General features: G+C 30.9%; 1 protein-coding gene across 1 annotated transcript in view; it reads left to right on the top strand.

Moving 5' to 3' along the window:
• Positions 1–2,502: 2,502 nt before the first annotated feature.
• LOC123696954 (octopamine receptor) overlaps positions 2,503–20,769 on the top strand; it is a 39,815-nt gene continuing 21,548 nt past the window's right edge. Inside the window, exon 1 of the mRNA XM_045643350.1 lies at positions 2,503–2,728. The gene's annotated coding sequence lies outside the window, so the exon portion shown is untranslated. The remainder of the gene's footprint in view (positions 2,729–20,769) is intronic.

The following is a 20,769-nucleotide window of genomic DNA, read 5'->3' as shown; positions in this document are numbered from 1 at the left end:
TCGAGAAAACTATGCGTTAATATTGGAGTGGCAAGTTGACAGGCCGCACCACTGCTATCTCTCTACGGCATAACGAAACGTCAAATATTACTTCGACATCAACACACTTTAGCACTTGCTTTAGCATAACTAACTGGCAGACCGTTTTTGTAAATTTTTCCAATTTGTAAAGGTTTGTAATTCTAACCTAAGAGGAGAGTTCTCGTGCCTTCTCGTTGTTAGTTACTTTATTAACTAAAACAAAAATACGTCAGCAAGAAATTACAAACAATTACAAAGTAATAACCGAAATGGAAAATACGCCATGTACCACTTAAACGTCTTTCATCGCGACTCACCTACGGAAAATTATTTGAAGTAATATTTTCGTGGATATAATTGCTATGCGTAGTCGGAAGTTATACCCTCAGTGCCAATAAAAAGCTAAGGGGGCATTACAGCTGTAAAAAAACGTACATTCGCATATTAAAAAACAAATGGGTGCGTCAACTTAAATTTATTTGGTATGTACACGCGACATTTTATTGCATTCCAAATTTATATACAAGGTGAAAGGCGCAATTATGAGTTAATCCACATTGATGTATAATAATTAATATAACACATAATTCACTCGCGGATTATAGTTCGCGTTTTTTACTGTTCACGAACAATTTTGCAGTTTTAGAAGGAATATTTCAGATTAACGGTACTATAAAAGAGACCAAAGCATTTTGAACATCTTGTGTTTTAACCACGACGACTTTTGGCGAAATTTTAAATATTATTGGAGAAAAGCTTCTTAGCTATTGCTACCTATTTTTCCCATGTAAAGATGTTAAATAATGATCTACTGTGTATTGTTACGAAACTTGCAAAAAATGTAAATTACATGAAGAAACGACCCATGCCGTTATCGTATGAGATGTAGGAAAATATAGACGTTATTTCTGTCCGTTTCTATCTTTTTTAGTTGCTATTGAAGTTTTCATTAATATTATCAAATTAGATTTTTTGATAAACTTGCACTTAGAAGATTATAATTCTTTAATCGTTGCTTACTTCGAGTTTAAGTTCTACTGAAAATATAAATAATAATGTAATAGTAATAGTAGATAGCCCGTCAACTTTTTATCACACCGTATTTTACGGGTATGTGGGTAGGTTTGAGAATCGAACAACATCTATTTACATACCCGTAAGGTAAGTGATGAGAGTAAGGCAGAACAACGTTTGCAGGGACAGCTAGTAAGTATATGCGTTCCGAACACTGCACGGAAGCACAAAGCTTTAACATTAAATTACCAGTGTGTGTAGTTTCGCCTATTTATGTGCTAAATTCCTATACTAAACGTTATAACTGAATTATTCATTGGCCTTTGAGCTGCTAATGAAGTTCAATCTCTTAAGCGAATAAGCATTGTAAGCTATGCTGAAGTTTCTAACAAAGCATGCAATAGCCGGGTAACCCAACTTGCGCATAAAGTTATAGGGCGATATTATTGGTAACATTTATAGATAAACTGAATTTCGTTGATGAATATTGAAACTAATAATTTTATTGGTAAGCCAATGATCGCGTATTTATCATCTCCTGTATGTTAAGAGACTGATTTTAAATATTTCAGGAACTAATGGAATAAAAAATAATCTTCAATAAAAATGTTGTAAAAGTATTTACTGTAATAACTATATGTGGATGATATTTCAATTATCTTGATGTTTTTTCATGTCACTTGCCGCCCGATGTGATTTGTGATACTACATACTACATTACTAATTTTAGAATTTTAGCATTACGGAATTAAAGTAGTTTCATTAACTTTACTGACTTAATTGTACTATCCAATATAAATCATAGGTAATAAATTAATCAATCTATAATATAAAAATGAATCCCAAAATGTGTTGGTAAGCGAATAACTTTAGAACAGCTGAACCGATTTCTTTAATTCTTTTTTTATTATATTCCTTGAAGCACGAGGATGGTTCTTATGTAGAGAAAACGTGAATATGTACCACGGGCGAAGCCGGGCGTACCGCTAATTGGTAATAAAAGAGAAGTTTGTAAATCGATTAATAATTTATTTATAAATATTATTCAATTGAATAATGAATATTGTTTTATTTAATTTAGACAGCATCACTCCGACTCCATTAAAACAAATCGAAATACTGACAAATCCAATTTGAGAATCATACAGATATCTAAAATAAGGCAGAGTAAAATATAATCCATTTAAAATTTGCATGCATAAATCCACTTTCATCTTCTTTTACATAAAATTTAATTTACGTGTATTCCATCTCATATTCTTTGATTATAAATTGATCTAGAATTTCATGAAGTTCGCAGAACATCAGCCTTTTTAAATGCAATTATCACAAAAATCAGAATCGATGAATTTCTAAAGAACGTTCAATCAACACCATGAAAGGCGAAGGCTCTACAACGTAGAGCACTCGTAGCGTCAGTTGATAACAGAGCGCTACGTCGTGCACACGCTACGTGCTACGGTCTGTGCAAACTTTTCTACGTTATACCTATTCGTATATTATCGGTGTATGACTTACATTGATTGTTTATGATATGAGAAATTAGTTTTTTATGAAATAAATATACTTTAGTTTTATGTTTTTTTTAACAATAGACAATGGACCATTTAATGTCGTCTTATTTTTCTTTCTTGAAGTTTGCGGTTATTAAAATGGGGAGTGAAACAATAAACTGTTGGAAGATGAAAAATTGGTGAGTTGAGAATTAATTAGCATAATAATGTAAGCTCCATTCTATCTTAATTGGTTTGTTCTTGAATCTTGGAATTCGAAATTGGGAGAGCCATCAATAATTTTTGTGACGGCTCGGTAATGTGAGGAAATACGTTATTAAAAAAAAAACACTTTATTGCAATACTAGCTGCGCCCCGCGGTTTTATCAACATTGCTCCACCCTTTTGTTCGTAGTGATATAAAGAATTATAGGATTCCTTGATAAATTGACTATCTAACAGTGAAAAAAATTTACGATACGCTTCCAGAGATTAACGCCTTCAAGCAAGCAAACAACGAAACTCTTGAGCTTTATAATATTAGTATAGATAGATTAAAACACAATGACGGTATTTACTATATTTTCTTTTTAATAAGCACCTTATGAAAGCATCGGACAAGCACAGCTGAAGGATATTGCAACGCGTAGCCTTATTACGCTCGTATAATAGAAAATCAAAATTAAATTTTGTGCACTCTTCAATAAAAACAAAAAAAGAAAAATATTTTGTTAACTTAAGAAGCACTTTATTACAGCGTCGAAGAAGCACAGATTAACAATATTCATAGGCTTATTACGATACAGTTTGTATTATGAAGAAACATAAATATCATTTTAAAAGCTGAGTAATCGGCTGGGAACGAAACAATAATAATGTCATGATTATAAACGTATAAAACAATTAAAATTAAAATACTGATAAAAAATAGGGAAATGAGAAGAAAAATTTCTCTAATTTAACGACGAGCTTGCAATACCTTTTTATACAAGGGATTTGCATTAATCTTCGTTTTATTTCTTCTGAATATAAAGCCGTAAGGTATTGATTGTTGAATTATATTTACATAGCAAAAAATATATGAGAAGATGTTTGAAAAATATACTCAAGATGGGAGATAATTTCATAGCGAAACATACATGAAATTTAGATATTCCTATGAATACATAGTATGAATATCGATTAATACAATAAAGATATAGATTTTGTGATCAAACGGTTGTATGCATCTATTTATAATTTTCATAAAAATTCTGACATGGTGTAACTGTTTAAGGTACTATCAAGTTATTTTAACGTAAATAATAGATAGTAATTTATTTAGATTACGAGCGTTGCGCAGGATGGGATCACGCGAATAAATCGAATTTATCATATACGGCAATTTTTCTTCCCTCAAGAGTAATTCGATTAGGTAATCGTATCTATTCATAAAAATAAAAATGGTTATTAAATAAATTAATAACATTTAAATGGCAATTGTTTCAATTATTATATTTTGGCATTTAAGTATTATACAAAAGATTTAAGTATTATACCAAAGATTTATACCTTGCCTTTTAATCTATCTTTTTTTCTCATTTTATGTAATTACCTATAAGAAACTAAGTCTCACTTCATGCTATTTCAACAATTTATTGGCAGATAAAGTAATCTGTCTAATAGATACTATTTGTTATTGTTATACAAGCGCCATCTGTATCGCGAATAAAATGATTGATTGAATTTCAATTACACCACAAGCATGGACAATTTACGATCGAGGACGACAATGTGGCAGTTGATTGTCATTTTGTTTAATTTCACTCTTATTTCTACTATTCCATCCACATTTTCCATCGTTCATTAAAAAGTATCGAATACACTTCGAATATACGTGTAAAACATTATGTAGGCCCAAATTTTCAACCCTTGGTTAAAATTAATTCGTCCAGTAAGCAACCATTTCGAAAATGTGTTCTAATCGACCAATTTTTATATGTTTCGAAACATATCACATAAAATTTTTGATATGTAACGAAACTTATCCATCATCCATCTATCAGATGGATAAGTTTTGACCGAGGTTTGAAAAAACGCCTCCTAAAGCTAAAAAAATAATAAAATTATTCGTTTAAATACGTAAAACGTACGGTACAAAAGTCCATTGAGAGTTAACCCAAAAAGGCTGCTTTATATGATAACTAACTTCAATTTGTAAACCTGTCTTTCCTTAAATATGTAGGTAACTAAATGCAAAAGGGAGTTCAGTAACTAAATGCAAAGTAACATGCTTTTGCCATTAACCGAAAAGCCGTTTCTCTTCTTGTTAAACGTCTCATTAAAACAAACCATCCTATTAAGATAGATCCAGTACTTTTACCTTGACACCTAAGTTAGTTCTTAACTCCACAGTAGAATGAATGAACTTTTTATATTAAAATAATTAAGAAGTCACAGCGAGGTTCCTTAAATTTAGATAAAAATTGTAAGAGCATCGTGAAAAGTAATGAGCGGACATTTTATGTAATAAACATAATTCCTTTGAGACCTTATTATCTACGAATTATTTGGTCAAGATTTTTAAGCAAACTCTCATGGTAATTGAAAGATAAAAAAAGAAAACACTTGAATATTTTCCTTCCATACCAGGATAAATATTTGTTATTATGTGTAATTAATGAACCCACTTCATGACTTCAACTTCTGAAGCGAATGCATTTACAACATTTACAACTTTTTTCACTGATTAAGTTTTTTCTTATAGGATTTCTGGTATTATTCGTCTATTATCCGTTTTCAATTGTATAAATAATGCGGTCATCTGAAGTGATATATTATACTTAAATATAAAATCGTTTGCTTGTCTTTTTTTCACTTCGAAACTGAGTGATTAAGATTTTAAAATAGTGAGATATATTCTGTATTATATTCTGTTTTACCACGTTGTAACATCCCGTCGGGGTTTCCATTTACCACGCGGCGTAGTTGTGGGCAATATAGTAAAGACTGTATATTGTATAAAATGAAAAATTATTTATCAATATACTTTCCAATGAGATAAACTGAAAAGATTTTTTTACAATTTGAATATTTCAATAATGTTCTTTTGCACTCTAGGGACCGGTTGCACTTACCTTAATAGATAACTGATAGCCTATACCTTATACAATTTTATTCGTTTACTCGTAAAATAAATAATTTTTTTTAAATCTTACAAGAATATCTGATACATTTACCACTGTTAACTTTGTAATGTTACAAGTGTTAACAATATGCATTATAAGCAGTAGGTACTTTATTATTATCCGAAGAAGATATGATTTATCAAAGAGTTCTTTTAACAAAGAGTACTCACGTAATGCCATAAAACTTTATGACGTTTTTTATGAGATTTCATAGAGTGAATACAATAAAGTACATACATATTGCAAAATTTCGTGTGAAGAACTAGGAATAATATTCTTCAAATATGTTACTTTTATAATATTTTGTATGTAATCTTATATTACTTTATACTTTAAATGTGTGGGTTTTTAAGTAAATGAGTTGGATATCAAAATATATTTTAAGCTCTTTGTAACGCTACATGGCAATGTGATCTGGTCAAAAGCACGCTCGCTAACAGAGGCCTATTCATTCTCGGCATGAAAAGCTTCTGTTACATGTTCGAGTATGAAAGTATCATTTCATTTATCATAATAATGTAGGCTATTTTATTTCCCTGGCTTTAAAAATGTTTCCCATAAATAAGTACTATGTCTACCTTGACACAGGAACAAATGAACAAAGTTATTTTCTTCCAAGAATTCGATTTAAGCGCGAGGAAAACTGCAAATTAAGCTATACATTAAAACTTTCGGTAAAACTAAATAGCTGTGTACGCCAGGTAGGTTACAAACTGTTGAAAACAATATTTTTGCAATTAACCCTAAATAACTCGCGAGAACTTAATTAACTAATTCGCTACACTGAATCTGGCGATACAAGTTTGAAACCATACGTGTTTGCGAGCAATTAAATAAAAGTTGCTATAAACCTCTATGAGCTTTACATACGCTAACATGTTTATTTGAAAGCGACTTAAAAAATTCGACTGGTTTAATTTGTTAGAGCGTTTTATATTCAACATTCAGCTCGTACGAACACTTAAACCTTGTGAAATGTATATTTTTTAAACGTGAAGCGTTCTCATAACGTTTTGTACAGTTTTGCGTTTTATAAGGACATCGTAAAATTTATAAATAGAAGCGAGAAGTCAAGAGATTTTGATTTATTTATTTCAAAAGGACCGAGCGTAATTTCAATACCAGCGTATTTGCAACGTGGATGCTCTGAGCTTTAGTATATAAATACGTTTTCAGATGTTTAATGAAAATCTTGTTGAACACTCTAGAAAAATGTGTATTACCTAAGCGTTATATTATGCGAAGAACAAACTTCCTGTGAATGAAACATAATATCATTTTTATGGAGCGGACGTAATCTGACGGATAAAACAAATATTGACTATAAGCGTTATCAATGTAGATAATGTATTCTTACCTATATTAAAATAGTGTTGTACCCTTTCTAAATTTAACCTACGCCAAAATTTGTTCCCCTTTCAAACTGTCTCAACGTGTTATATCTGAGATTTGGTTTTGCATTAAGTAATTTTAATAATTCAGTGAATAAATTCAAGTTTCATTAATGCGTGCATAGACAACACAATATAAGATTATGTGGTTAACGCGGTATGAAATTTACCGGAGATTGTGACATTACTAAAGCTAATGGAACTTGGTTTGCTTTAATTTTAAATGACACGTCAGCTAGAGTGATGGCATAAGAATGTTCAGTGTAATTATTACATACATGTGTCCTGGATGCACTGTATATGGTTATAAGTTACTTACGTACATAATGAATGTGAATCCTTTAAGGATATGAGAATTCCGTTAAGAATTTTATAATATGAAATAAATCATGAGAAGTATATTTGAACGGAGGAGATTAATGAAAACTATAATAACTTATAACATCTGCTAGCTGGTATGGGGTAAAAATAATCTGTTCATGCTGGGAATTGAAGATTGATGTGCCCATATTGTGCCGATATAAATTATTCGATGATTTGTTACGTCACATAAAAGCACGTATCGTTTTTTATCGTTTTACAAAACATCAAAGTATTTTATTATATTATATTATACGATGCAGATAATAATTATGTTTACTATGTGTGCATAAGCTTCACTCACAACACCTTAAAAAGCCATACTATGTGTTTTCCTATGTATATTTCCCTACGTGTCGGAGGAATAGCGAATGTATCGAATGTTAAAGAATTTATAACTCAGCGGAATAAACATGACATTGGGGACTTCAATAGAAAAGTTTATACGTCAAAGGCCGGAAAGGCACCAATGTCACTGAACAACAAACAAAATGCAGACATTATCGTATGGAACTAATGTTTAAGCATTCCATTTTCCTTTAAAAGTAAGAGCATTAGTTGGGTTCAATTTAGCGTTTCGACGAAACGCTTTTACCTCAGAGAAAGTTACAAGCCGTTAGCACGCCATTAATAGTAAAATGATCTCGCGTTAACACTTAACAAGATGTAGAGACGTGCCTACCCTACACGCTCGTAATATGACAATTTCTATGAAAGGGGGTCAAGTTGGGTCATATTACCGAATAATTTAGACTTGAAGGCTGGAATATATTATATATACAAAGTTTATACGATTATACGGTATATGTTTAATAATGTAAAGTGTATAAAATAATACAACCATGATTTAAAGTAGTTCTCTAGAATGGGATTAAAATTATATTTGAAAGTTCTTATATCTCGTGTTTTTTTAAGAAGTTATAAATTTTACAAAGGAATTCATTCACGTCGCGTCATCATCTAGAGGGTTAACTATCAGTAGCTGAATTATTTCAGTCGAAGTAAGATTGATTGTCTCGCTATAGCTATTGTTGAAACGCGACAAAAAGGAGTTTAGGTCGAACTATATACACTATTTGTTTGAAATTGAACGCTTTTGTTGAAAAACTATGAATTCCAATCAAATTGTAGCACATACAAAGGGGTTAGTTTACTTTTTGCGACCAGAACTTATTTGATATTCACACACTTTAGTGACAGTTTTTTTGGGTAGTCGGTTGACATAGAACTAAGTTCAATGCCATTAATAGAATAATGGGACTTGAACAATGTACTTTTCTTTTAGATCTGGGTGATGTGGTTCATATAATAAACAGTTGATCAATATATTGAGTATCATAAAACATATTTAAGTACAGGGTGTCTCAGAATGTTTTCGTTTTTCAACTGACCGTTATGCGTCAACCACTGATAGTGATGGGAGGGGAGAGGTCTCAAACGCTTGGCGGGTTTCTGTAGTTTAGTAGTGATGAGTAATTACATGGGATTGCAGCGCGCATTTTGCGTGCGAGCGTTTGTACACTATTGTTCGGCGTCTCAATTCAATTTAGCAACATGTGGCAAGTGCTAATTTGATCAAGCATTGGGTGCATAAGTTTGAAGAGACTGGGAATACAATGTGGATGAATCAACGGGGCGCAAAAGAACATTGAGACCGAGCATGAACGTCGACCGCGTTCGCCAGTCTGTTATGGACGACGCGCAACAGTCACTGCGATTGCGCGCAACTTCCTTAAATTTGAACAAATCCACGGTACATCGCATTGTTTCCCAAGATTTGCATTTTCACCCTTATAAAATTGTTATTGTTCGAGAAATGAAGCCCGATAATCCTGCTAAACGAGTCGAATTCTGCAGGACAATGAAATTCAGGAGGAGACATCTCTTGGCCACCAAGAAGCCCAGATTTAACACCTGCTGATTTTTTTTTTGTGGGACTATCTAAAATGAAAAGTTAACAACCCATTGCCACCCAACTTGAATGCTTTGAAGCAAAGAATCACTGAAGAAATCAACGCTAATCCAAGAGCAATGTTCCAGCGAGTGATTCAAAATTCTAACTCTAGACTAAACGAGTGTGAACAAGCTAATGGGGTGCATTTGCAAACGATCGTTTTTCATAAATAAAATTCATGAATTGCCCTTTAATTTGATGCTAAATAAAACTAGTTTAAACTAAACGTTCTTATTTTTATTTCATATTAAAAAAAGAAAAACATTCTGAAACACCCTTTATTTTAATCATTTTCGTTACGTCCAATATGGACTCTGCCTCGTCTACAAACCTGATAAAGCACGTATACTTACTGTAAGACCAACCACAGATGATGTATGGAAGCAATTCTCAGAATTGCAGCATATTCCCCTTTGGGATACCATTCCAATTACTATTGACGCGAAATCGACATTATAATTGAGTGCTACGTTAGGTACACATTTCGATGATTGTTATTCAAACAATGATTATGTAAATTAATCTCGATTGTATTATGGCGGTTAATTGTTTCTTTATTGGTTTGGAGTAGATTAACAACTAACAAGATATTCTAACTTTAATACCTTTAGGTAATAAGTATGTTTTGTTGAATTTGATATTTTGGTTGTATGGCATACAAATGCTTTATAAATATAAATTTATAAATAATATAAAAAAATCGATCACAAGGCGGGACTCGACCCCGCATCCTTTCGCGCCAAACCGGGGCGGATGCCTAACCAACTCGGCCACTCGTGACCTTACTTCCTTACTTACTTACTAGAGTGGCGCAGGGACCCAAAGTGAGTCTTGGCCTCCGACAATAAGAGCCTCCATTTAACTCTATCCTGCGCCATCTATTGCCAGTTTTCAATCTGGAGGGTGCGCAGGTCTTTGGCGATTTCGTCTTTCCAACGGTACCTGGGACGTCCAACAGGACGGCGTCCAGATGGCTGTCCCAGGTACGCTCGTTTCGCTGCTCGATCTTCCCCCATTCTTTCCACATGGCCGAGCCATCGGAGTCTTTGGGCTTTAATCTCACCAATGATGTTTGGCTCGGCCATTAGATCTTGAAGTTCTAGGTTTTTCCTCCTCCTCCAAACCCCTTCTTCTGTCAACACTGGCCCAAATATCTTTCTTAGGATCTTTCTTTCAGTAACTAGGAGCTTGTCTTCTTCTCGTGACCACACGTGACCGCCAGAGCGAATTTATTCTTTCAGTTTTATGTGTCTAAGGGACATATTTTATAAATTTATATAGGTATGGTTTGTGTTAAAACTTTTATGAATGTAATTTAATTGGACAGTGATAAAAATATTGGTTTAATAGATGTATTAAAAATATTTTTGAAAAACTTTTTGTAAACTGAAAACTATGCGTAACTAAACCAATTATTATTTTTATTGCCATTTTAAATATTGTGCTGCGAATATTCACTATTAAACGAACCTTTAGTACTGTGAAACAAATATCTACCTCTAAATCCTAAATCTTGGTAACCTCCAGGCTTCGAAGCTATTTTCATTAAATGAGGTAGAAGGTACGTAGTAATTCCATTTCCTTAACATATATTTACTTTTTGTTACCCATTTGTGAATGATTTTCATGTATCGTATAAAAGGTTTTCAAAGGGTTTATCCAACATCAAGAGCATAATACGTAAAAAGACATGAAACACATTTTATGTTCATCGATCATTACATGAGGGGAACCAATATGAATTCCAAATATCTGACGTCATTGCAAGTAATACAAAGGTACGTTGAAAAGTTGTATGTCTCTGAGATATGGGAATTGAAAAAAATATTTTATGATTATGATTTTCTAACAATATCTCAATTTTTGCGGACTTTTTTATATTTTCTATATAATTCCTATGTAATTCCTGTATTTTTTTATATTTTCTTTGATATGGATAAGTTATTGAATTTATTTGATCCAATGATACCTTTGCATTGTATCCTAATAAATTACTTGATATATTCGTTGTTTTTAAAAGTATTGTGATTCGTTCATCCGTTTTTTTCCATTATATTTTGATTTAATTATAAAATTATAAATAATTTTAATTTTTATTTCAAAACATTTTCTTCAATCTCTTGCAAATCTCTTGTTAGAGTTTTTAAACAATTATTCTATGCATATAATATGGTTTCTCATATTTTGACATAATATAAATAACCAGAAATATTTTACTTACAATACACATACACATATGTAAATCAGTACATACACACAATTTCTTAGCAAAATATTATATCAAGAAAGGATAATAAGCAGGCATTTGTACGAATTTTCATGGGATAAGAAATATTGTGGACTGTTTCAAAGCGTTTCAAATTATTCGTACTAAGGGTAACCAAGCGTGTGTAATTTTGATGAAATGGTCAGGTAATAAGTAAAGATCTTCTTTGAGTTGAATGAATTTAATTTAGAACGGGAATTGTGTTTCAATTTGTTGATGTTTCTCGCAATATATTATTTAACGCGCTTTTAATTAGCTTTACATGAGTGTTTGTATGTAACTACCTCCTTAAAACTCGATTTAACTCACTTATAATGGTGGACCAAAATCAAGATTTAATTTAAACTTTTTTGTTTACAAAGGATTGGTGACAAACTTTTTAGGAGTTTTAAACCTTATTAAAATTTGGTTTTTGTTTTTTTTTAAACTCTATTTATTCAATTTATATATAGTAAAAAAGTCTGTATTCATCAAGATTAATCTGCTGCGGATTTGTAAAACTTTAATGGGATTGGGATTTCTGCGGGACCTTTTTCTATTTTATAACATAGGAAGAGGTTTTATAGTCGAAATAAATAATGTAACGCCTCACCTGTAATTGGTAATCAATAAAACAAGTATTAGGTAGAGAAAAGTCGAATTTATCTTGTATTACGTTCAATTTTAAAATAAAATGATAACAGATAATACGAAAATCATGGTTCAACGGTTCTTCAGCCGTATTCCTAAAAAAACACGCACACTTAATAAATCACATATTTTGTAATATAATATCATAAAGATACCGTAAGTACCTCAGTTCGAGCGTAATATCGTAACAACATATACATATAATGTATATAGCTCTTATATGCACACTGTTTTTACTTCATCAAAAATTATTAATAACTGCTTGCTTGTTTGTTGTTTGTTATGTTTCTCACATTTATGTCGGGCTACAAAAATATTTTTAGATTTATTGTGAAAATTATACAATAAGATTCATAAACATAATAAAATTTAAATATTTTTATAATAAAAAAATATTTAAATTTACATATAAATATTTTTATAATTAAACGTATTCGCTTGCCAAAATTCATATAGTTTATTTTATAAGCGTATTGTGTTCTGCAATTTGTTGTATAATCTTTTCCATTTGCTTGTATCGTTTATGTATAAAAGCTTTGAGAGGCCATTTTGTGCGAGTCATTTCCTTCCATGTAAATAGAATTTCTGATACCCGCTCACAACCACTTTCTATAATGATGGAATTCATGTTAGCTCTGTAAAGAAAAATATGCTAAAAATTACAAATAAAGAATAAAAAAGTGCAATTGGTAAGATTTATTGAAATAATGATTCTATTGAGTTTGTTGTTGAAGTTGTTATTTTTGATGTTTTATGTGATAAAAATGTACTTGTTAAATTCATAAACCATCTCACAAATTATAAGATGGTTGGATGTTTTTACTCATGAATTATGTTATATTATGTGTCTTGATATTATATTCAATAAATAAATGTCAGACATATAATACACAATATGGGTATGGGTAAGTTCTCACTATTTGCACTGTGTTTAATGCCTTTTAATAGATTGACCCTGTCTATGAAATATCTAGCTATATCTGGTTGAGAATGCTTCCAAACTACTTTGTACTCTTGTGAGTTACTTGGCTATATATTTTTGTCTAATTGCGTTTGCGCTGAATACTAATTACCATCCACTAGAGTAGAGTTCATGTTCAATTGCTAGTTTAAGTTCTAATCTAAATGTTCTCTCTTATCGTATTTGTCGTCTAAGAAATATTCATTCAGAAGACTCCGAGGTTGTTACTTTGTCATCGTGGATAAGCTATATAAGTTTTGCAAGCTTTGTGTCAATAGATCAATCCATAAGGAGCAAAGAAAAGCGCGTGTGTCGCCGTTACTCGGCTGAGCTATGTCTACAACATAGACCGAGCATCCTCACGTGGAAAATGCTTCGCGATACTGACCTTTCACTGTCAATTTCAATCGATTTATATTATAGTTACAGTTTTCACAAAACAATAAAGTTTTAATAAAATAAATTTAGAACCGAGTTCTAAATTTATTTTATTAAAACTTTATTTTATATATTAATTGTTTCAGTTATTCGTCATAACCACTAAACTAGAGTTAACATGTGGTCACTCATGTGGACAAAGTAATCTGTTGCAGTCATATAATATTGCTCTTGAAGAAAATATAAACCGAATACCGTCTCAATTCCAAGTGAGAAAAGCCTCGGTAGCGTTGGTAAATTCGAATGAATTTCTAAATTAGCTTTTCAATTTATTTATTTCCTAATCTAAATATCTTTCTGCTTAAAAAGTAGGTAATATTATCAGGCAATCGTCTACAGAATAATTTTTGATTACAATTCCAGACAACAATGCTTTGTATTCATAATTTCGAGAACTTTATTAGTACATTTAAAATGTTTATTTTGATTTAAATACAACTTTACGTATTACGGTTGATGGGTATCATCAGAGAACATAGTTGTGATTTATTTAGAGCTATTTTCGGATACATTCGTTAATTGAAAACCGGTGAACAATAGGTACCGTATACATTTAGATTCTCGTTAATTACACCTGGTATCAATGCTGGATTTTCCAATGAGAATATCGTTTTCATTAAAATATAAATATATAAAATCCGTTTGTTATAATTTATTAATATAAAAATACTTGTTAAAATTATCATAACTGTACGTTCGGTATTATTTATACTGTGTAAAAGATTTTTTTACAGACGAAAGACAGATGTAAATTATTTATAAATTTACCTACAACTTACACCTTACAACTACAAGGGTTAAAAAGTTGAACTTTTACAAGCAAGTATCAGGTCGTAGGTAATAACAACGTAATTTTATTTTAATAGCGCCCATAAAAAAGGGCTTCTTTAAGTATTACATAAATTAGACCCAAGTAAAAAAATTACTTGTTTGTATAAACCACCCTAAAAGCTTTTAAAATTAGCTAATTAAAAAGTCGGGAATGGATATAAAAATGACCACTAGAAAAACCTGTAGTAAACTAATGACATAGTCTAGCTAAGTGGGAAGCTGAGTTCAGACTTGAGATTATCTTAATTTTAGGAAATACGAATGCCTTACTTAACAGCCTACTTATTATGAAAACAGTTTAAAATTATTGCGTACGTTTTCATCGCTTGATTTTAGGTCAAAAATTAGAATTGTTCTTGTATAAAAAAAAATTGAAAATAAACAATTAAACAATAAAAGTTTTTAAACGACTATCATTATTTTAATTTAACTCATATTAGACATTTTTTTATAAAGCCAAATTAAGTGTCATTAAAATAACAACCTATCTGCAAAAAAAATTTCATTTATTATATGGGTTTTATTTATCAAAGTACGAAAAACACTTTTATATATTTTTTAATGAAATAAAAATACGAAAATATGTTTTGACTTTAATATTGTATATATTTTATAAAAAAAATATTCAGTCATATCTTCTACTTATTCAGAAATCATAAATACAGAACTCAAATTTTTAATAAATGTATTCAGGTCATGTTATTCGTTAAGTATTTTTGCACTTATGTTTCTCAAACGATTTTTTGGAGTTCGTAAAGATTTTAATTATTTTTATTCAGTATAAATTTTTAAATTAAATTTTGTTCATGACTTGTTATGACCGAATATATATGAAATATAGTACAGGAAAGAAGTATTTCAGATACTTCTATTACTATAACTAAGAAACTCGACTCTCAACAAACTTTATTCGGGTTAAAAAAAATATCTAGACAACATGGCATTAACTTACTTTCTAGCGTTAAAAGAAGTTTCAAATTCGATCCAGTTCTTGAATTTATTCGTTACAGACATTCGAAGATACAAGTCTTTTCTCTTCATAATGCTTAAAGATATAGATAAAAATATACATTGTCTATTTAGAAATTAAAGACTTAAACGCGATTTATTCCTAATAGTTAGTATATTATTATCCCGACGTTTCGCTAATTCGACGTTTTCCTAATCGTTAATTTCTAAATGCTTAGTCTAAAATCTAAATGTATAATACTGGCGTAAAATCAAACACTAGACAATACTACAGATTGTCGATGTCTAGCGTGGGGTCTTTTCTTTGTTCTAATAATAAATCATAATTCAATCTAACTGCCGGTAGTGATGAATAACGCAAGATCAATTTAAACAAATGTTTGTTTAAATTGATGATACGATATAAAGCGTAATGGAATGATATTATTCACTTAGTATTCACTAGTAGGTATACTCTAGACTCTAGAGTCTAGACTAATCTATTTGTAGTTGAGAATGTTTATTAAAAATTTGATCACGCTTTATTATCAAGATGGGTATTAATTGGTACTAATTCTATGATATTGCGGTGTTGCGAAAAGTAAGGGTACTACGGACCAACTTCAAACTCTAAAAATCATTATTAGACCTTTTTTTAAAATCGTAATTAATAAACATATTGTGTTTTAAATTGTTTGACTCATTGGTAACTGTCTCGATGTCGAATAACTATTTATTATTGTCTTTTCTGAGGATTACACAATTTACATGGAAAAACATAGCCGTATTAAGTAACCATTGAAATCTAATTCCAATTTTTCCGCAACACCACATAGACATCAAACAATTCTTGAAATATCTTTAGCGATGTTTTGTCAGAGCTCGCAATTTATTTTATTAAGTACATCTGTGGCGTGTAATCAGTGTATTTAAATTAATTAACTTCAGTAAAGCTCTACATGGTTATGTGACGTGTGTGATAAACGTACATGTAAATTTAACTTTGTTTTACTCTGTATGCTAAATAGAAACGACGTTGCTTTATATGAATTGTGCTAATGATGTACTGAATAAAAAAAATATTAAAAACCAATGTATAGTCATAATTACTTTGTGAATAAATTGCATGTTCTGTGGTAATACGTTATTATATGATGAATTATTTGTTCGGGGTTTTTGTGCAAATGGAATGCGCCGTTTACGCTTTCAATGCTTCGTAAGTTTTTTGTGGAGTTTACCAAATGTTCAACTTTATAACTAAAATTGAACACTGTTGTATAATTTCAACACTATTAACCTCTAAATCCTCCCTATAACAAAGAAGGAAGTCCCAATAGGCCTCAATAAATTTATTTAATGCAGTTACTTAAAGATGAGGAGAGTGTTGCCAAAGTCATCAGTCAGCCCTACGATAAAAACCAGGAAGACATTTATGCCATAGCATGTAGATTGATGTATTAGGGAAATATTTAAGCAAAAACATCAATTTACTCTTCACCTACCTACCCAGGTGACGGTCGATGTCAAAATATTGGTGCTGAGCTTGGTGCTGAGGTGTCCTTTTCATAAAGTGAATGCAAATCTTATACCAATATTAAGTGCGATATGAGCATTAAAAGTCAAGTTCTAAAGTCTAATTTATAGTCAGCGAGCTCTCTCATGCATCATATTGTGTTCCTCGAAATTTGTTTTTCAATTGCAAAATTTAAACTTTAGTTTTTATGGTAGGTATAAATAGTTTATGAAGTAGTGACCAATTTTTCATACATATTTTATGACTGCTCATCTTATATCGTGTATAGAACTACCTATATAACTTTTGTCTCACTCAATTATTCCCGATTTTGAATGTCTCAAGGTTACATTGATTTTAACCTTATTGCCATGCCTGAAGAATAGGCCATATAAGCCATTGAGGTACGGATTAAGCGTACATGAACAGGCATGACGACTCGCGTCAAATAGTTGAACCCCAGCGTTGTATAATGTTAATTAAACGGCTGGTAATTGTGCTCGTTTAACGCTCCGCGATCATAATATCGCGGGGTATCAGGCGTGTAATGGTAGGCATCGTCAGAACGTTCAGGATAATCAGCGAACGAATGCCTGGTTTTCGGTTATTTCAATGACTTTATGAGGGAACGGTGACACGAGTGACATTCTTGAACGTCGGGTTTGTGGGTTACATTCATCAAATTGTTCGTCTACTTTTCTTCTTCGTCTTGGGGGAAGAGAACTATTGGAACTATAACTACTACATTATTTAAGAGTCGTAATATTACTAACAATGAGTGATAAAATAATTATTGATGAAAAAATTAGCCTCTTAACCGTCGTTTTCAAAAATGATGAGAGTTTTTAATTCCAAGGGTATTTTTTCTAGAAATTACTACTAAGCCATTTATATAATCAGACTAACTTTATCACCAAACCGTATCACTCAACCCTCTCACGAAATTATTTTTGTATCAAGCTCTTGCGTGATTGAAATAATTTCGTGTTCAAAAGTCGTAATTTGGAGTTAGCTTTTCTGTAGTCAAATCCATTGTATCAAAAGTAATATATAATACTTCACTATTCTCTACTATTCGTGCAGAATATTGTAGATTTATGATTATAAGAGTTTTTTTTAAAGCGATACAATGCTTGATTAAAAGTGCATTATAGTTGTATATTTCTTATAGACCTTTATAAGGAACAATGAAAAGTACAATTTGAATACCTACTTCATATTTCGTTTAATTTTTGTTAACTAATTAAAAACATTGAAATGTATGATATTACTAGCCAGTTTCACAACTTTTGGTTAAATTTTGTTTGGCTTATGTGCGTTTTTGTTAAATATACACACTTTTTTCAAGGAAATCTTCCATGTATATATGAATTTTAGACAAATGACAGACACACTGTAGTTCTGTAGTTAACTTTCAAGTATTTCAGTATTACATTTTTAGACGTTTGCCTTTTTTTTTTGTTGTTTCTAAGAAAATTATATTATTTATCATGAGATTGCTAAATATAATCCCAAAAGCAGCTGCAAAACCTTAAAACGCGCGAGCGCGAGTCATAATTGCATTCCAACTTCATCTTAATCTCGTGAACATGAACATCGAGGTTAACAGATCGCATCTCCAGCAATTAAGATAGTTCAGCACGGGTATAATTAAACTTCAGGCTATATTGCATTTGTTACTGTATTCCGTTTTAATCTAAACCAACAACAACGATCAAGATCATAATAAACAAGAGCGGACGCATGTAATGCGGCCGAAGTTTATACGTTATCCATTTAGCGGGGGAAGGAATGGTTTATTGAACTTGTTTATTTTTTATACAATATCAGTAATACTACATTTAAATTTTTTAAGTATATACAACAAGTATAACAAGTAGATAGATAATACATATTATGTGTAAAACCTTTATGGTACATACATGGTTCAATTACTTATAGGTACCTAGATTCATAGTACGTAGACTTTTTATTCAATTAATATTAAGACAGAATGTACAGCCAGAACTTAAATATAAAAATAGATGACTTTACGAAATCCAAATAATCTACTTATAATATATACCCACGAAGCTTAGATCGTTGAATATATGAGGGACGAAAGCGATCTTACTTTTTGATTAAAATTTTCTGCTTATGTAACTAACGTCTGCGATTAAAGGGTTTCAGCGAAACACGTTATACAAGTTCAGATTTAATTAGAAGCAACCAAATAACATTTCAAAACTGGACGAACAGCTGCGGTAAAAGTAGGAAACTGCTTAAATGTAAATAACGTGAATATCAAAAATTGAACCTTAAACTTTCTGTGCCTACGGATTAAATTCGCAAAATTCCTGAGATCACCTGAATTATCTACCGGAATTTATTAGACGATTTTTACTGTTATTTCGGTTCAAATTACAGCAATATTGAATGTTAGTTATTCGGTCAGTGAAATAATAAAATTTATACGTTATGTTCATTCCTTAATGTTGTAATAAATTTTAATGCAGAGGAACAGAATCATAAAATTGGTTTGATGGTGGTTTAAATATAGCTAAGATTCTAATGCTTTTTTTCTTATTATAATAATAATACAATAAATCAACGAATGAAATAGAAATACGTTAAAATAAAATCCCTCGTAACAGTAATAGTAAAGAAAGAATACTTTGCAACTACCCTCAAATTTTTGGAGCGTGCTGTAAAATGAAGCGAACGAATATTGGTTTGTTTTGATGTAAAAATTCGGAACAAATCGAGTTTCCAAATCATACTTGACCCAAAAATTCGCCCCTTGGTTTTGTTAAGTAAACTCAAAAATGGAATAAGTGACGCTCACAGCCTTCACCGACCACGCATTGAGGTGACTTCAATTTCCTGATTGGCTTTTATTGAAAATTCGGATGAAAATCCATTTCCGTTTGAAAATTCTTCTGCACTATCCATTCCCAGAACCGTTGACCTGAAATCTTAAACATGGCATAGATTATTTAAACTTTTACAAACTATAATTCAAGCATACTACTATCCCGAACCGATCTAATATATCTGAGTCAATGAGTATTATATTATCGTTTGTTTTGGAGAAATACTTCTGAAATAATAATATTATAACCTTTTACTTAAACTACATTGTGTTACATTGTATTGTAACAACATTGTTGAAGTTTTAATATGAGTGGCACTTGGGTGGTTGTGATATTTTTACAACAAAAATAACAAAATTATATATGGAAATTTATTTGAACCTTGCAAGAAATTATCTTCAACTAAGAATACGAAATCATTATTGACAGCCGTGCGTGAGATAAATGTATTCAGGATAAATGCAAATTCTATTATATCCCTTACTTTGCAATTCTTATCCCCTTAAGATGCTTGTAAAATCTTTGATACAATATTTATTTTAGGTTTATCTAACCCACAAACATTTATGTAATCAATTATTATTCTTTTAGGGAATATTGAACAGATATTCTATTAAAGAAGAGTATAAGAAGTGTGACGCACGAAAAGTATTACTTTTTTATTACCTAGAAATATTTTAGTCCTGAATTAGACCATAAATTTGAATTTAATTTTAAACTGTAAGATAAATTAATGTACTGGAGAGGAAATAAATAAGAAATAAAGGATTTCTTATTTATTTTCGCAAATTTCAAGACATTTTTTAAGCAAACAGGATATATATTGTAAAATGAAAAGTAATGTGTGAAAGTCGTAAATTCAAGTCGAGTAACAAAATCCGCTTTAATAATGGGTTAAATAAAAAAGGATCTCATTGTAGGCTTGTAACT

Source organism: Colias croceus, chromosome 13, assembly GCF_905220415.1.
Source record: "Colias croceus chromosome 13, ilColCroc2.1".
NCBI classification, from domain to species: domain Eukaryota; kingdom Metazoa; phylum Arthropoda; class Insecta; order Lepidoptera; family Pieridae; genus Colias; species Colias croceus.
This window is presented reverse-complemented; position numbering and strand designations above follow the sequence as displayed.